Source organism: Lagopus muta, chromosome 2, assembly GCF_023343835.1.
Source record: "Lagopus muta isolate bLagMut1 chromosome 2, bLagMut1 primary, whole genome shotgun sequence".
Classification (NCBI taxonomy): Eukaryota; Metazoa; Chordata; class Aves; order Galliformes; family Phasianidae; genus Lagopus; species Lagopus muta.
Genome location: NC_064434.1, coordinates 49,368,807 through 49,387,534, shown reverse-complemented (window position 1 = coordinate 49,387,534; position 18,728 = coordinate 49,368,807). Strand labels below are relative to the sequence as shown.

The following is an 18,728-nucleotide window of genomic DNA, read 5'->3' as shown; positions in this document are numbered from 1 at the left end:
AAGCTTCTCCAAACACTTATATCAAATGTGCATCTGTTCCTTGTCCACCATGGACTGAAGAAGAGTAACACAGAGGAGACAGCCCTGTCCCATCATCCACAGAAAGACACAGCCTATAGATCATACTGATGAAGTGCTTCTCAGTCACAGGATCCTGACACACTTAGTATTTGGCTCACTCTGCCTTCAGGTCACTTTTAACCGTTGTTAGGAGTCAGCCTCCAGAGTACTGATCTCACCTGAAAGGCATTTAATGACAACTGTGGAGATCCAGAGGCTTGCTGGCTGGAGAAAGCCCTACAGCAGATGAAGGACCAAAAGTTCATCCTAGGGACAGAGCTGTCTCCTTCTTAGGTTTCCTACTTGCTCCCATGACAGTAATTAGAGCATCTCTTTGGCTGCATAAGGACAACTTGCTCTATCTTTGGAAATACATAAACATGGTAGAAGTTTAGTTCATGCAGTGCTTTAATAAGACACCTTAATATGCACACAGAATAGCTTTACAGATTCCACCATCCTTTTTTTTTTTTTAATGAGTTTACACATGGTCTCTCCAATGCAGAAGTTCTTTATCGTAATTCCCACCTTGTATAACTTAATTATATTGACTTTGGTGTCAGTGTTGTCCACTTCAGTGTTGGGCCTATGCAGTACAGAGAGCTCTGAATTAAAGAAAAGGGGGGCAGGAAGTATCTGTATTAAAAAAATAAATATATGAAGTTAACATGCATTGAGCACCTAACTCAAGTCACACTGAAATCAGGAGAGCCTTCTCAGGACTTCAGATTCAGAATTGAGGGATTTTATCAAGGCTTGGACTAGCAGTGCAGAATTCTGCCTTTGGTCAGACATCTCTGAATGTCAGGAAGGTGCATGACCACTTAATCCTCCTCATGCAGACTGTGCTAGGTATGAAAGAATATTGGCAGGCCTGATTTCCACACTGTAAACCCACATTTGAGAAATTTATCTTAAAAAAAAAAAAAAAAAAAAGGATGCAGCTTATCAATTTCCACATTTTCATCATTCCCGGACAGATATGAGAGTTTTACCTCAGAACAGATATAAGAGGTTAATTTAATTTCTGATCTCATGTTGTAAACTATTAAGCTACATAACTTGTGTCATGAGCGTTATCTATAGTGAAATAAGGAAAAAAAAAAACACCCATATTTCAGAAATTCTGCTTCTATTAAGTTAAAAAGAAAAATGTCAACAGAACATCAAGAGATTAATAGTGCTTAAGCTGCTTCTATTCCCTGTTGTAGCTCCTTCCTCTACCAGTCACTTGCCTAAGCAAGAACATTCTGCTGCATTCAGAAGAAATTTCACAGCTGCAGATGGAAAAAACTGTTTTTCATATCCTGTGTTACTTCAACTTATTCATAAGTATTTCAAACATTGAGATATTTAAAGTCTGTTCTCAACATTCAGGAATGAATACCCCCCAAAAAAACTTGTTTCCAGCAACAGAAAATCTTCAAGCCCAAGTCATTCTACATGAAGGAGGCCAAAGTAACCATCCTTCTCTTCAAAACTTCTGGCTGTGTGTACTTACTGAATATCTGATTTGAACTCCTGCTGAATATCTGCACTTCTCATATGAAAACTCTACAAACATGGGCAAGTGACACAGTATAGAAATCATCTACTGTAATTAGGCTTCAGTTTTAATGGCACTAGTTTAGAAGCTACCTTTAATACACATTTTCTTCTGTTTGACAAACAGAACATTAAGTAGCTCTGTATGCCTAAACAGCATGTTAGAAATCACCAGGATTATTTTGGTTTCTTCCAGAGCAGTGACAAGTTCCTATTTCATTCTTCTCTAAGACATCTGAACGTATACCTTCTGAAACCAAAAGAGTAGCAGCTAAATGATCTGAAGGGTGTTCAGTGCACCTAGCAACTCATCTCACCTCAGTGCATCTTTATGTGCTGGGAAACAATGTTCCTGCCCCCAAAACTTCTTACTCTATAAGGCACCGGCAACTTCTCTACACACCTGAACAAAAACAGTGGGCATATCTGGGGTCAGGACAAGGAGACAGTCACACAGCTGGCAGAAGACAGTAAGGAAGAAATAAGAATAAATGAAAAGAAATAAGGATAATGCAGTAGTAAGGCTCGGCTTTGAAAAGACCAGGGCTTTCATTCTGTATGTCTTGTCACTTGGCCAGGATCCATGTTGGAAACCAGCACTGCAAATTCCTACACCTCCACAGGTGGGTGTATGGCTTGCTTTCCACTGCACGTGTCTTAGCATTTCAGATGTCCACACAATCTGGAAGTTGTTACAAATCTCAATTGTTTCCCAAACAGAAGTTGGTTGGTGTCACACAGGTGACATTAAGTAGCAACACCTGCATGTCTATAGCAAATCTATCCTGGATGTGAACATCTGAAGAAATAATTGAGGAGTCTAGCAGGTAAATAATAATATATTAATAATTAATAACAGCCATTCAATCTGATCCAGTACAATTCTTCTTGTAATCTGTAGGAAAATATGAAAATAAAATAATAAACTAAAAAGACACAAATGAAATCTCCCTCTAGGGAGCCTAGAACTGGACACAGTATTCTGGCCTCTCTAAGGCAGAGCAGAGGGGTAGGATCACCTCCCTCAACCTGATGGCCAACTCTTTTTAATGCACCCCAGGATACCACCAGCCTTCTAGGCCACCAGGGCACGCTGCTGGCTTATGACCAAACTGTAGTCCACCAGGACACTCAGGTCCTTCAAATAATTTAGTCTACACTGATATAGGTAAAACCATCCCTTTCCAGACACAGCACAGCACACACAGGCGTTGATGTTTGCAGCCTTGTGCTGAAACAAGGAATTACATCAGATTTTCAGTGAAAAGAAGAGCATAAAAAACATCTTCAGTTTTGATTTTCCACTTCCAGTAGCTGGTCCATGAGATGTCCTCCAACTAGCCTTACAGTAGCCCTCCAGATGGGAAGAACCAGTTTCTCCTGTAGCAAGGAAAACTCAGATTGTCTGCTGATTTTGGAAAGGCAAAAAGCAGAATGTGAAAGTGGCAAATTGCATGGGTATTTTGGGCTAATAAGACATTATAGCTTTCAAGGGAAAATTATCTATTATCTGTTCATTTGGTTTGGTTTTTGATTTCAAAAAAGAATAAGGGAACGAAAAAGCTCTCTAGTGATTGAAAAAGCTCAATCAGGAAAGAGCATAAAGATTATCAATTTTGTCCTCCTATTGAAGTTGTGTGACCCCTGTACTTGCACTGAACTCTGCTCGAATGAGAAAAAGTAAGTTTTGCAGAGTATATACAGCTGAGTACACAGGTTTTTCTGTATCGATCATCCCCAAAGCCCTGGCACTCTTGCTGGTGGCTGCAGAGGCAGCCTTACAGGGCTGCAGGTTGCCCTTCCAAAAGGGCAGCAATCAGTTCCACAGGCGGTGCCCTTTCAAGCAAGGTGACACTGTGGAAATTTAAAAGGCAAATGCTCCAAAGGTACAACACCTGCTCTCCTGCCTACAGAGACATCCCTGACATTGGACAGTCAGGACATGACGGCTTATATGCTGCATCTGTTGTAAATAAAGCATGGATATGAGAGCTGAAGTCAGCAGTTCCAAAACTAAAACCCTCTTTCAAACAAACATGTTTGAAGGAAAAGGATGCCAGAAGCCCACAGCCACCACAGCCACAGCTTGCAGTGGCTTGCTGGTGCTCAGCTGCAGAAATCTGCTGCTCCACCAGGGCTTGCCTAAGGCTGAATGACATTTGGAGGTGAGGGGCAGTGGGCCGCTGGGAAAGACTGTAAATTGTCTCTGATCCCTTAGGAGGTGTAGAGGGACAACAGAAAGTTTTCCTTGGATTTTGTTCTTAGAATACGCAAAGCTTAGATCAGGCACAGCTGCAGCCCAAGGAGATCCCTGAGGATTAAGACTGCACCTCTTAGCCCTCCCTTGAACAACAGCATTTCTGCAAAAAGCAGGAGAGGGAGAGCAGGAATCGCTATGGCCCAGCCCTACCAACTGCATATTCCATTATAGTTCATCCACAAAACTGACTTTTCACAAGTGTTTTGCAATTCCCCTTGCAAGACTTCCTGGCACTATCAGTAAGAGAATGCAATTGTACACATCAGAAAAACACACTATTTGCATTTTCACATAGCAATGACAACAACAACAATAAACATAACTGATGCTAAAGCAGGAAGATGATAAGCCTAAAAAGAAGTGTGTTTGAAAACTGCCATCTTATGTCCAGATTGACCACAGCATCCCCCACTCTATTACACTTCAGAGATTTTCCCTCCTCAGTTTCATGCCGCTTTATCAGAGCACTTTCTCCCTCCATCTCCTGCACAAATCCCTGTGCTTGTTAGCACCTGAGTTTCTGTCATGCAGGATCCGCAATGATATCTGCTACAGTTGCTTTTAACCTAGCAGGCTGATCGGCAGCTCGTTGTTCCGCATCAGGTATCGCTGATATCAAGCCCCAGATAAGCCCTGGGAAGGAAGGAACCCTTGGCGCCTGGTATCTCCAAGGATATCACATTGATGATAACTAAAGGTCACCTCCGGATTCACTGTGCTATGAAACCAAACCTCAGGCATTCTAATGGCATTCTTGCCTTTCTGTCTGCTATGTAAATCGTTTATATATGACAGGAGACTACTTATGTGGCTTTTAGCAGCCTGTAAGTGAATGTAATTCTGATTTTAATTCACCAACTATTATTCCTGCTTCATCTCTCAAGTATGCACAGCAACAGGAAGAATATGTTTATGTACAATCCACTTTGCTCTTAATAGAACATTTATAGCTTACATGAATTAAAAAGACATCCCATAATTCATTCCCACTGTTCAGCAGTGGCAAGGCCAAGCCATGACTGCTGTGTCCAATGGCAACCCAGCACCAGAGCCCTGCATACGAGGGTAGACTGCTGGGGGACACGGCACGATTTAGGGGGCTGGAGCAAACGACATACAAGGTGAGGCTGAGCAAGTGGCACCATTCGATCCAAGACGCATCATTCACAAGGGAAGTTCAGTTTGGGCAAAGATTGGTAGTGAACATGGTCAAGCTGTGGAAATGGGGCCCAGAGTGGCTGTGAAGCTTTTTCCTCAAACAGAAAGCCCTGAAGAACCTGCTCTCGCTTTGAGATAACCTGTGAGGTGCAGGATAGATCTCACAGAACCAAATAAGCATGTGGCATAGCCCTCATGATTCAGCCAGATTTCCTCTGGGGTTGCGTTCAGCCTCAGAAGAATGCATGCCCATACAGCCCCACAGCCAGCTTCTTCTGTATGGTACTGGGTCTTCTCTCACTGTTTGCACTTAGTGCTTCTGTGGTATTCCAGAGAATTCTCAGGGCAGCATGAAGGAGAGGAGACAGCACAGAATTAGCAGCACTATCACATCTATTATCTAACATGAAAGCTACTCTGCCACAAATACCACTGTTCAGTTCTGTGTCTGTTGCTCATTTTTCTTCCTACCACGGGTTTTTCTACAGATGCATCAGTCAGCTGGTCTTATACTGTCCTCTCAGTTTTCATGCTCACTAAATTTCATTATTTATTTCTAGAGACAAGTTCATTTTGAAAACATCTGGGGCCATCAAATTATTCAATGAACATATGAAATTTACATCTCTATGAAGAAAAAAAAGCAGCACCATTCACAAATAAATCGCTCTCCTGTAATTACAGTTTTTCAGCTACAGAATTGGAGGTTGAAAAGTTGTTTCCAGATACCATATATTGACGTTGACAAAATAAACTAGTCAAAGGATGGTGAACCTGAAGCTCATTTTAAGTCCATTGCAAGTGGAAGTTTTACTTGAGACTGTAAACAGCTATAACAAACAAATAAATAAAAGGCAGGATAAAACAACAGCCTTACTGAGATTTCAATCAGCAAGAGAATATGCTGAAGCTACATATCCAGAAAAGCTATATTTAATAGATGCGGTTTCACACAGCAGTCATTTCAGATTGCTTATTAAGTAACTCAAAATAGTTCATTGGAGATGGTTGTAGGGAAATATAATTAAAGTGAAATAATGGACCTCAGTCAGTGTGATGTCAGATCACTTGGATTATACAGAATGCTTTACTTATGTGTCAAGAAACACCTGGAATTTTAAACTTTTTCACAAATAATGATTTTCCTTTATCATCTGTTTGGCACAACTGAACCCTGAGGATGTCACCCATTTGCCTCATTAAAGAAAAGAAACTATTCAATCTTTCAATAAAGTTTCCCTGTAACATTGTCTGTTCTGCATTCTGAAGGCTTTGACTTACAACTCAGAAGGTAAAGTTTATTCTCAAGACTATGACTGATTACAGGGCAACTTGAAATTTCTTCATGAGAACACACACTTTCCTATAGTCTGTTTTACAGGATCTCAGGCCTGTAAAGCGTTCTCAGAACCCTTTCTTCAGACTGAAAACATACTGCTGGCCTCTGCCAAACCACAACGGGGAGCATCTGTGCGATGCCACAGCCTAAACTGTGAAAAGTCACCTTTCCTACAGGTGTTCAAGCTTGATTACAGATTTATTTCCCGATTATGTAGACTCACCCTGTATGTATAGCCTTTTATTACATTTCCTGTCCAAAAAAATGGTACATTGCAACATGAGAGTTTTCCTGAGCTGTGAAAGAGAACAAGGTAGTGTTTGCAACCAGAACAGAAGAAGCTTAACAGTACAGGAGGGGCAAATGCTGTTTATAAGGGTGGATAGTGACAGGACAAGAGGGAATGTTTTTAAACTGAGATAGGGGAGGTTTAGGTTAGATGTTAGGTGGAATTTTTTTGCACAGAGGGTGGTGACACACTGGAACAGGTTGCCCAAAGAGGTTGTGGATGCCCCATCCCTGGAGGCACTCAAGGCCAGGCTGGATGTGGCTCTGGGCAGCCTGGTCTGGTGGTTGGCGACCCTGCACATAGCAGGGGGGTTGAAACTAGATGATCATTGTGGTCCTTTTCAACCTAGGCCATTCTACAATGCTATGATTCTGTGATTCTATGATACAGCTCAGAACTACTATCAAAGTGTCTTCTACCTTGGCAGAGGAAAATAACCTGCCACAGTTCCTGAGCCATGTGTTTAAAGGCAGGTGCAACTGCATCCTACAAACTCAGTGATCCAAATGAGAAGCACAGGAACTTTGTGAGCTATTTTGCTGCTATTTGTGACCAAATACAGCACAGTCCAAGGCAAAACAACAACAAAAACAAACAAAACCTATGACTGATTTTTGGTTCTCTAGTTTAGAAAATGAGGAAGCAATTTTCTTCAGAAACTAGATGCCACAGAATTTGGGTTGTTTTTTTTTTTTTTTTTTTTTTTTCTTGATATTATGTTCACAGTTTAAACATTGAAATTGGAGTCTCAGTAAGTGCTTGACTGTTCAGCACAGTTAGGTTCCATTTTTATTTACAGCAGGATCATTTCACGTGTCACAGTTCACCAAAAGATACAAAGCACCACATTCATGTAGGCAAGCGTTTCTGCTTGGAGCTCCAGCTCCAGAGCTGTTACTGGAAATGCCTTTTTCTCCTGAGCAGCAGCTTTTACACTGAAACATAATTAACAATATAACACATCACTGCACTCCTCTGCAGCTTCAATTTGCAAACAAACTGGTGCTTATCTCCATCAAATCCCAGCACTGCTGTCTCCTCAGCTTCCCTTTCTCCCCAGCCTCCCTCTCTAAATTCAGAGTCATAAATATACAATAAAATGTGTGAAGACACTTTCCGAAGAGACATAAAATGGAGAAGAGTGCCTGTTATGTTCTTGCTCAAAAAAGCCAATGTGCCTTTTAGACACTGCAGCCCATATGCTTATTTGCTTAACAAGTTTTGAAACTCACATACTGACACTAGCCATAGATATGCTGTAATATTCTTTACACAGCTTAGGGGTTTTTCCCTCTCCGAGGATGCACACCTTTGAACAGCCCCAGAACTACTCAAACTGCTCACAACTTCAGTGCTTACTGTACCAACTGACACACTCCTGCTGGATCTGTGCAAGTACAGATCCCAAAACACCAAGCTGATTTTAGCTCCCACATTGCTTTAGACTTAGCGTCTTCCTCCTCATCACATCCCATTTAGTGATGAGCCATCTATTCTCATGCTTCTGAACCCCTACACTCTCTCTTGTGAGATCAAGTCTTGAAAAGAACTCAGTTGAGAAAGCATGTGTCTCCACCAGCTCCTTGCCTGAAAATATAGGACAGGTCAACATGAATACCAGAAAAATCAGAACTAGGTCTTACTCTGCACATATTTTGTTCAGCTGTCTAGATTGTCTCATTTTCAGCTCAGAATGGCTGGAATGGAGCCAGAACCACCTGCCAGCTCAGCTCATGTGTGGTTTGTTGCTGTCACCTTGGAATTTGAAAATGTTGTCCAACTACAGAGTCACAGGCATATCAACCTGCTTACAAGCTTTTCAAAAAGAGACTGGGAGCCTTGCATCTCAGCAACACAATTCTTCCTCTCACAGGTCAATAGGGCTAAGCATCTTTCCTCCATGTTCATCCCCTTTTTAAAAACATGTGCTCCCATTCACTGTCAGACCGATTACTCACTCACTCAACACATCCATGAGCTTTCAACAAGCTTTGAAAAGCATTGATTGTATTTGTATCTATTTGCAAGGCACAAAATCAGAGGGGAGGAGTGTTTGCCTCCATAGTCCAAAATGTGAATTTACATCAACAACAAAACACATTTGCATCCACTGTAATCTTAAACACTTTTTCTTAAGCTCTAGGCAGAAAAATTATACTAAAAAAAGCACAGAAATAGATAAAATAATGACCATTTCATAACATATGCTTAGAAAACATTCATAGTCAAATACTTACAGCAAAAGCTGATCAAGCAATCAAATATATCTTAAAAGTTCCCTTTTAAAAAGAAATATGTCCCTGCATCTCATCTTTCACTTTTTCCATAGTATAAATTTGTAACCAGTTTTAAGCAATAGCTTTCTATAGAAATTTAAAGAAATTTTATAGAAATTTAAGGAATAAACAACTTTTAAGATCTTTACAGTACAAGGCTTTAATTGATATTGTTTGGATGTCAAAAGAGACAAATATCACTTCATGTGAACTTGCAAAATAGGTCAGCTGGGTAAATTAGTTCAGTTTTCTTCTGTTCTCTTTAAATGCTTCAACAATTACTACTTCTTTCTAAAGGAGGATACAAATTTGTTTGTTCTCTTTACGTGACATAATTAAACTCTCTACAAATGTTGAGTTATTAACCAGTCACTTAATTAACACAGAGACTATACAATTAAATCTTTTACTATTTCCATTCAAAATAAATGAGTTTCCCGTAACAGAATTTCCATGGTGAGAAGCATGATTTGTTATAGCTCACTCAAAACAAGTAGCTGTCCCTACTTAAATGGGATTACAGCAACTAGATTTCCATCTGGAGTTATTTTAATAATCAGTGAAGTCTAATGAATTTGTATTATGAATATATACTTATTTTACTTTCAAAACTTGGTAGAACAGAAAAAAAAAGCTGGCTCTATTAAATCTGTTTGAGAATTTGTTCCCATTTATTCTATTTTAAGTGCTACTTCCAGCTACGTCTAAGTAATGAGAATCTGGAAGGAGCAAAGGTAAACAAAAGAGGGAATCTATTTATAAAAGAAACTGCATGGAGAGTGCGTGCACTCTCTGCAAACTATCAGTAACAAAGCTACCAAATTCAGAACAGCAAAAGCTACCACTGTCCTCCCAGCGTCCTTTTTTGTAAGGACATTGTGCCCTGGCTCTGTGATATGTGTCTTTCACATTGGAGTGGAGAGCTTATAAACACATCAATAAAGGGATGCCTCCATTAGTAAATGGAAGAAGTTTTTTATTCAGTTTAATTCCTTTCATAATTCTAGCTTTTCCAGCAAACAAATGAAATCTCAAGGGGAGAGAAAAAAAAATATTCCTTGAGCCCTCACACGCTCATCTTCTTAAGCTTTTTTAAGCTCTCTGATGTAAACAGCAAGCACTGCTAGTGACAATTTCCAAGTAATGAGGGGGAAGAGCAAGGAGGTGGTTGAAAGCACCTCTGGCTTGTTAACTCAAACTCCTTTATACTACTCGGGAACATATGTTCAATTACTGCTTATGAACTAACTTTGACAACACTGACAGGAGCTTTTTGCTTGATATTTAAGTGAGACTGTGGAAGCAATTGCTTTTATTTTGCCTTTCTCTCTCTAAGTAGAAGCAACCTACAGTCTTAATAACACAGTAGTGAGTGACTGTCTCCTCCAGAGACTTCATCCTCACAAGGTTTCACTGCATTCCAGCTCCCCTGAGAAGACACTTAAAGAAAACACAAGAACAGTGGTGTAGAATTTTTAATATTTGAGTTTTACAAGAAAAAAAAAAACAAAAAATGCATGTTAAGGAGCCTATCTCCACCAAGAGACCTTTTTCTTCAAAGCCTCAACATCACATCTTTACAAGTGACAACTACTTCCAAGAAAGCAAGAGAATTAGTAGAACATAAGTATCACATGCAAACGCTCAAGCAAAACATGTTTACAGAAGTCCCTGCTATTCATAATAGTTCATTGTGCTCTGCAGAAAGCTTTTCTTAGGTTAACAAAAGCAGCTGCTCACTGAGTTATACTTGAAGCCTGAAACAGAGCACGTGGAGTACATTTACAAATGATTTCACAAAATTGAATGCAATCGTATTAAATATATTGCTAATGCAATGTAATCTCTTTTAAAGATGGGGATTGCAAACCTGCATGCTGTTGTAATGACCTCTTTGTTATTTCTTAATAATTTGTCACCGTCCTTCTTCTAGTCTGGGAAACAAGGGTCTCTCTTTTTTGTTGTTTCTCATGCGCAGATGGCAATGAGATCTTGACAAGAACCACTCAGAGACTTAGCTTTGTACTTCGGATGGTGGGATCTCAGGACAGCTGGGCCTGGCAGGGGTGCTTAGGATGCTCATGGCCCAGCCCTGGAAATAGGCTGAGCTGAGGCCAGGCCAGGTGCTCAAGGCTGAGTGTGGCTGGGGCTGGAAACCCTGAAGATGGAGCCAGCATGGCCTTCCCTTGCAGCTTGCTCCACAAGGAGTAAATTTTTCCCTTGGTTCAGATGAGATTCCTCATATCTCCATCTCCCTTTCTCCACCACCTCCTTAAGGCTGGGCCAGCCCTGGTCCCCCAGCATTCCCTGAGGGAAGAAGCCTTCTATGAGAGGGAAATGGGTCATGCTGACAGCCCTGGTGAACTTGAGCTGCAGCATTATCCAAGTACATCCAAGCAAGTCTCTGCTCTAGGCAGGACTGCAGGCAAACCACCATACCTGGTATCTACCTCATCTTCCAGCTACAGGTTTTCTCTGTAAGAACACCCCATTCACTCTTGGAATAATGGCAGCAGAAACAAAGAGCTTTGTTCTGCTCCTTGGTTCCAGAGCAGCTTTCCTTTTTCCAAGGACTGTATATAAAGCTAGTCCTCCAGATTTTTATTCATACAGCAGCAGAAAAGCTCCAGTATTCCCACTGTACCTTAGGCTTAAATTTAAATGAGATGCCACATGATTGCTTAACATCCTGTCACACCAGCTGCCAAATCAAACAGTGCTATTCAAAACTGCCTGAGCCTTGACATATGTCGATATACTTCAGGCACTGAGCAAGCCACATCCTTCTGTGTGGTACCTTCAGGGAAACTCTAGTTACATTGCAAATACTATTTTCAGAACTGCTTTCCACTCGGAGATAGAACTTCCAGATATCCTCTTCCTGTCTTCTGCTCCTTTTATCCCTCACAGCTAACCAAACACTGTCCACAACAGACAGAAGAGACCAAGTACTTCATATAAATACTTCCATGGCAAATCTTACTGACACTGTTAGACAAATACTCTCTTTGTTAAGGACTCTAATATCCAACTTTGTAGTTACTGATTACTTATGAACAAAGCATACTACGTACTGACCAAGAATTACAGCTATTTTTTACAAGACACTGGAAGGGCATATATTCAACTTAGAAATAATCTTTCTGGCATCACACGGTGGTGTGTGACCGAACACTTTCATTAGCTTGTGTGAAATATGCAGCAGCTGCCAAGACTTCTGGTTCTGCCTAAGCAGACACCTTGTAATGAAGACATCATAAGTACCAATGGGTGAGGATCTCACCTAGAGAATACAAATTAAGCAGGACTCAAATCTAGGCAAAATGGAATTTAAAGAATGTGTCAAATCTGAACAAAAAGGAATTCATTATCCAGACAGAATACATAGTTGCATAAATTTTATTAATGTCTGTCTAGTATCTCTTTCACTGAACAACGGTACAGAGCTCATGAAATACCACATTTTCAAGTCTTTTCTGTAGCACATGAATGTACTGAAACCCACAGAGCTCCTAAGATACCTCTGCGAAGCTTCCTAGTTGAAACATGCTATATCGTGGCAAAAATTTACAAGCTCTAATGCAATAAAGTCTGCGAAGTACAAAGAAATAATGCTATTAATGCTTAGGGCACACAGACTGAAACTTCCTCCTTGGTTTTCATCACTTGAATTTTTGTTGATTCCTTTTCTATTAAGACCTACCATGTGAGCACTGGTAGTCACTACAAATTTACAACTGACTCAAGATGCTTTGGAGGATATCCTACAAGTCAGCTTATTCCATTTGGAATAATAATCATAAAGAGATCTGAAAGCATTTAGATTTGTTTTATAAGAATGTTTTGTGCACTACAGCAATATTCACTTAAATACTTGTTTCTTGACTTACTAGCTCCTCCTTACACAAAGAAAGGTGCATAAGTTCAGTCTCACTCAAGGCTGCCTCCAAATCAGCTTTGATTTAAGAGGAAAAGCTGCTCCTACATCTCTTGCAAGGATGCTTCAACAACTCTGCAGTTGCATGATTGAACACAGTTTCGGGTTGTTCAGGAGTCTATTGTCAAACTTGTGGTTTCTCCATGGAATTCTGTGATCCAGTTTAAAAGTAACAAAAAAAGGCTAATAAATGGTGGTCTGTTTGTCCAAGAAGGCTGGAAAGTGGCAGAAATGATTCCCCTGTCCTACATCAGTGTGTGCTTAAGTCTGCAGACATAAACGTCGTGAGCAGCAAACCCACTTCACCTTCCTCATTCAGATGGAATGTGCAGACAGGAAGGGGAAAGCCAACAGAGAGGAAGACAACTTGTTGCTAACATAACACATGTAGCAAATACTGCATAATGTGGATTACAGAAGAAAAAAAGAAGGAAGTGCTTCCCGATCAGCAATTGTTTCCCTGGGATCCTCCAAAAGACAACACAGTGAAATTGCATTTTTAATTAAAATCTGTGTCTTTGCAGCATAGCCTAGCACAGAATTGCCATTATCAAGGAAAGATCTGTACTATATATCCAGGAAAGCACATAGAGAAGAGCTTCTGCTGCAAACATTCAGTACTTACTGTGTTGTGGAAAGTGAGCTGTAAGGGCTTCTGTACAAATGCTTAGTCTCTAAGTTCAGAGACTGCTCAAAGTACACATCTTTCCACAGGAACAGAGATCTGACAATTTGGTGGAACCCTTGCCTCCTTCTGTTGACACTCTTTTTCAGGCTGAAGCCAGCTATGCTGCTTTGTCTGCAGCTGAGTCAAGCCAGAAGGCTGCTCAGAGCCCAGCTGCTGGTTGTCACATCCCAACCCACTTTCCTGGCCTCGGGCTGTTTCCCTTTCTCTGCAGGATGTCACTGCCCTTCCTTCCCAGACCTGCCGACATAACCCCAGGTGTTTCCACACCCTATCAGATCTGCCAAAGAGATTCACATTAAACACTCTCACTGGCAAAGGTTTCCAAGACCCTCTGGATCCAGCTTAACTGAAGCAGACTGGGTAGCACCTACATGTGGTGCTACATCCCATGCTCCCAGAAGAGAGGCAATAATTCGAGGTGCTGGCTGGGGTGGAGAGGCAGCAGAGGGAAAAGCCTCTCCAACCAGCTGGGTGATGACCAGAGGAGCAGACCTGGCCTCACTGCATGCAGTAGTGGGCACTGCCATGGAGCTCAACTTTGCGAGTGCCAGGAGGCCCTGACCCTTGCAGTGGGGAAGGTGGCTGTTCATCCCTGTCACAGTACAAGATGAGGAGGCAGGGCAAGGTGTCACACCTGCATACATTCTTGCTTCTGCAGGAAAAAAAACCAAACATTTTTATGTGCTTCATTCCTTCTCCCTCTGACTAATATAAACCAGTAGAATAGAGTCAAATGTAATTGCTATTCAAGCTCAACACTCTGAGTGGAGAATGCTGATTTTAATAATATTTAAATGATTTCTATAGTATGTAAAGAAGAACTTAACATGACCTGAAAGCAGATGAATATTTAACAAGAAATCAGCATTAGCCACTAAGCACTTTTCTCAGCTGATTTAATTTGTATACATTCATGCACAGACAGCAAGTCCAGTCAATAGGACTTGTACGGTAGGATTAAGCTAGCAAATCAACTAGCATTAAAGCTTTCTAGATCCAAACATCCAAAGTTATTTTCAAGAGAAGTAATGAAAGAGAGAAGAAAGGCAAATACTGTAATAGCATTAAAACAGGAAAAGCAAGAAAGGAGAAAATTGGTAATTATCCATCAGTATCCCACAAATAATTCTCTTAACTGCAGTTATGTAACAGAAAAAAATAATTAGAACGCTTGCCACTTAAAAGACAATAAGAGCAATAGTTATTTATAAAAAATAAGCTAGATAAGCTTACGACACATTTTCCTATTTATCCTGATTATCTTTCTGCTGTCATAATGCACACATTGTTTTGACACCATTCTATGAAAAGAAAGCAGAAGAGGAAGTTCAGATGCAGACGTAACCAGAAGAAACAGTAGTGACAGTAGGAAACAAATAACATCCTGATCAAAAACTTGCATGAAACTCAGAGAAACTGACTGTGGAAAGGAGTACATTTTATTGTGCTCACAGCAACCAAGTGTTTGCACTGAGACAGGACAACAAAGAAAATTACTCCTCTGTAGGTTATTGACCTGTATCAAAAAGTATTAAATTAGGGGTTAGGAAAGCAACACATCAGATTTATAAAGTTGAGGAACAACAGCAGCACTGCCATCTATCTCATTACTGGAAACATCTCTGACAAGAGCTTATTTGAACTGACTACAGAGAAGAAAAAGCATGATCAAAAGATCCCAGAGACTCTGCACTCCCAAGGAGCACAGAAATTGAAAGCTGTAATCACCAACCTTGTGAGCAGCAAAAGCTATGATGTTCAGCATCCTATGGAGTACCTACAAGATTCTTCTGGTGCCTAATAAGCTGAATGCTTGCCACTGCCCTTCCCTCAGTGGGGCATCAACATCACCTCTCTTATCTCCCTGGTCACCAGCAGTCTTGAGGTGTGTCAGAATTTTATCACTTTGAAATCTCTGCTCTTATATTTATACTGGTTGAAACTGATAACAAGGGGTAAAAAAAAAATAATAAATTACTGCAGGGCTATGAGTGGAGTTATCAATTGGACATCATTATTATTTCAACTTCATCTCTGTAGGAAAACAGGGGAAAAAATATAGTCAGGACAGAAAGCAAGAAATAATATACAGAAATCTCAAACTGGGAAACCTCCCACAATTAGAACTATTATGTCTGGTAAAGAAGGTATTATTATATGCGTGGAAAGATAGATTTTGGAGCTTTTCACACTGATCACCATTCTTGACTTCCTACAATTTCTGCTAAGCCACACTCACAGGTTGCAATGAAAATCTGGATGATCTCCACGTCCTTGCAAAAAATTTAAATGCCAGAATCTCAAGCCACTCTAACAGAGAATATTTGACTATCCCAATTCTAAAACATAAGTACTTGACTATTCAAATATGCCTACCAGGAAAGATCTATTGGATGTATTTTTATAATTACTGCCTTTTGGTGCAGACTGTCACAGAGCAAAACAGTCCCATGGGTGTGGCCAGCCTGGCTGCCAAACAGTGGAATAAATCAAGTCATCAGCAGCCTTTGAGAAATGTACACTTTTAAATGACAAAGACAGACTGAGGATAAAGCTGGTATGGCTGTCTTTCTGGCATGTCTGGTATTAAAGTGTGCTTCCTTATTCTCCAGAAAGCCACAACTTCATTACGTATCTTCTGAAGAGAAGTCACTGCTCGAGGTTACTCAAATACAAATCGAGTCAATATGATACAATAACAACTGTTGGCATTTCCAAGCCTGACATAATAGGTTGATAATTCATTTCCATGTGAGCTACTGCTCAATTCTTAATCTTCAATCGTTTCACTGCTCACAAAACTGTTTGAGAAAACAAGGAACGTGCTAACACGTGCAGTGAATGAAAGTTCTTCAGCACTCAAGAAATGGAGAGAGAACACAAATTTCCCTCACTGTTTTCGCAGAGCCTCCCTTTTCTCCAAAACAGAGGTAAGTAAGGCCCTGGAGTACACTCACCAGAAAAGTAAATCAATAAATTGCAGGAAGAAGCCCGATAGGAGTTCAGACAGTGTTCAGTCTCACAAGAGAATCATCTTTAGCTGATGGAGAAAAGTACACAGGATTCTCCCAGGTTTTGAAAGCCAAGGAAAGAAGGTACATTCTGAATGATACATTAAAAACATCCACTATTACACTGGCAGAAAATATTACTTGAACAGGATCAACCAACAAATGGATGTAAGGGAAAAATTTTGCTCTCCCAGGCACATTAACAATATGCAATGAGTTTTTCTGTCTCTGTATTTTGTGACTTACATCAATATTTTTTTATATTTGTCTTGATTTTGAAATTCATTAATATTTTCATAGTGTGCTGATGCATGTTGTGCTGCTTTGCTTAAATTTGTAACTGTCTTGACGTATCAAAGACAAAATAGATCAGTCTATTCCAACAGGGTTTATTTCAAAATGTCTATAGAATGAAACATGCTAATGGTAAAGTGATCGTTTTCAGAAGTTAATTGGATATTTCTAGTGAAGTTCCAATTTATTTTTACTTCCACATAAATAGTTTTTATCAGTCACAGTGTAACATTTCACAGACATCGTAAAAAAGACATTTATTATTTCAAAGGGAATAATAACAATAGAAAAAAAATACCCAACCAATCAAATAAACAAAAAACATCTAGACCATCATCCTCCCTATGGCTTTTTCAGTGAGGAAAGGTAAACAAACAGTCATGGCTTTTACTTCACACATTTTCAGGCTCCAATCTGGATTTTGCTGTGTAAAAAAGGGGATGAAGGTATACTGGGTAAGCCAGCACACCCTATCTATTTTCACATTCATCATTTCTAACTCTGCTGCTCCCAAAGGCAAAGATTTTCCTGAAATTACCAAAATCTCACTATTTTCCAAAATTCAAACATTCAAGAACTGGGTGTATTTGTACCAACCAAACAGCGTCATGGAGACCACTTTATGTATCGCTGCAAAATATTTATAATATTTTCACTTTTTCCTTCTCTGAAAGCCTTTGCCTGGCCTCCTGAGTCCACAAAGAACTTTTCACAAATGCAGAGGTGCATCTATTCTAACTGAATTCAGAAAAACTGTCACGCTGCCACAATCTTGTTGCAATCAGAAAAACTCCTTCTTGACAGTGTTCAAAATACTCTTTTATAAGGACTCTCCTAACAATCACAGAAGGATGGCAGTCAGTGATGTATTTTAACTGACTTCTCAGGGCCATCTTCTGCATTGACAAACTAAGGGTTACTTCATTCCCTTGTCACTCAACTTCAGTTATAGACATTATGCACAAGACTTATTTTTCAGAAATTTATTTTAATCTTACTAAGCAGTACCACCACGTGAACAGAGCAGATTATTTTAACTCCGTACTTTTCTATGTTCCTAGTACTGATTAATTGTAGAAATAGAATCTGGGAGAGAGAAATCGCAACAAGAGCACTTCTGATTGCTTTTCTGCCTGAGGAAAACGTCACTTTAGTTTTCTCCGCGATGAGATGCAACCTCCCGATGACATCTACTCGTAGTTTCTCCCGGCAAATCCTAAGCGTTAGAACACAGCCCTAACAACATCACACCTGGTGCCGATCTGCAGGGCAGCGCGGCGCAGACTCTCCCGGTGACACGGTGGGACGCCCAGCAGCAGCCCCCCTATACACCAGATGCTCAAATTGCCCCGGAGCACCCGGGCTCCCCTCTCCTGCGCTCACTTCTCCCCGTCCTCCTCCCCAGCCGCGTACTAGGGCAGACCCGAGCCGAGGGGATGCCCGCAGGACCGGCCGTCCCGGCACGGACACGCGTTACCTGCACGCCTGTAGGTCCCCGTTCGGCGGGGCTCTGCCGGCCGCAGGAGCCCGGCTCCGGGCGCAGCTGCCCCGCCGCTCCGCTGCCGCCCGCTCGAGCGCCGCCCCCGCGGGAGCCCGGCCCCGCCGGCGGCCGCCCCCTTGCCGTCCCGGGGCCGCGCTGCGCCTGCAGCCTGACGGAGGGCTCCCGCCCGCCGGGACGCGCCTCGAGCGGCAGCTGGGCAGCAATAGCTCTGAGTACTCTTCCCGAAGTGCTGCCCTGGGGACAGTGTAGCAAGTTCTGGGTGTGAATGGTTGCTTTGCAATGAAAACTCGAAAGTTAAGACCTGGCTCGTTAGGGTGTATGGAGGAATCATCCAGCCCTGCACATCCGTTTGCGTAAGATTGTATTATAT

General features: G+C 41.1%; 1 protein-coding gene across 1 annotated transcript in view; it reads right to left on the bottom strand.

Annotated features, from left to right (window-relative positions):
• The window catches only part of PKIB (cAMP-dependent protein kinase inhibitor beta), a 52,593-nt gene extending 34,151 nt beyond the window's left edge, over positions 1–18,442 (bottom strand). Inside the window, exon 1 of the mRNA XM_048937040.1 lies at positions 18,335–18,442. The gene's annotated coding sequence lies outside the window, so the exon portion shown is untranslated. The remainder of the gene's footprint in view (positions 1–18,334) is intronic.
• Positions 18,443–18,728: the final 286 nt, after the last annotated feature.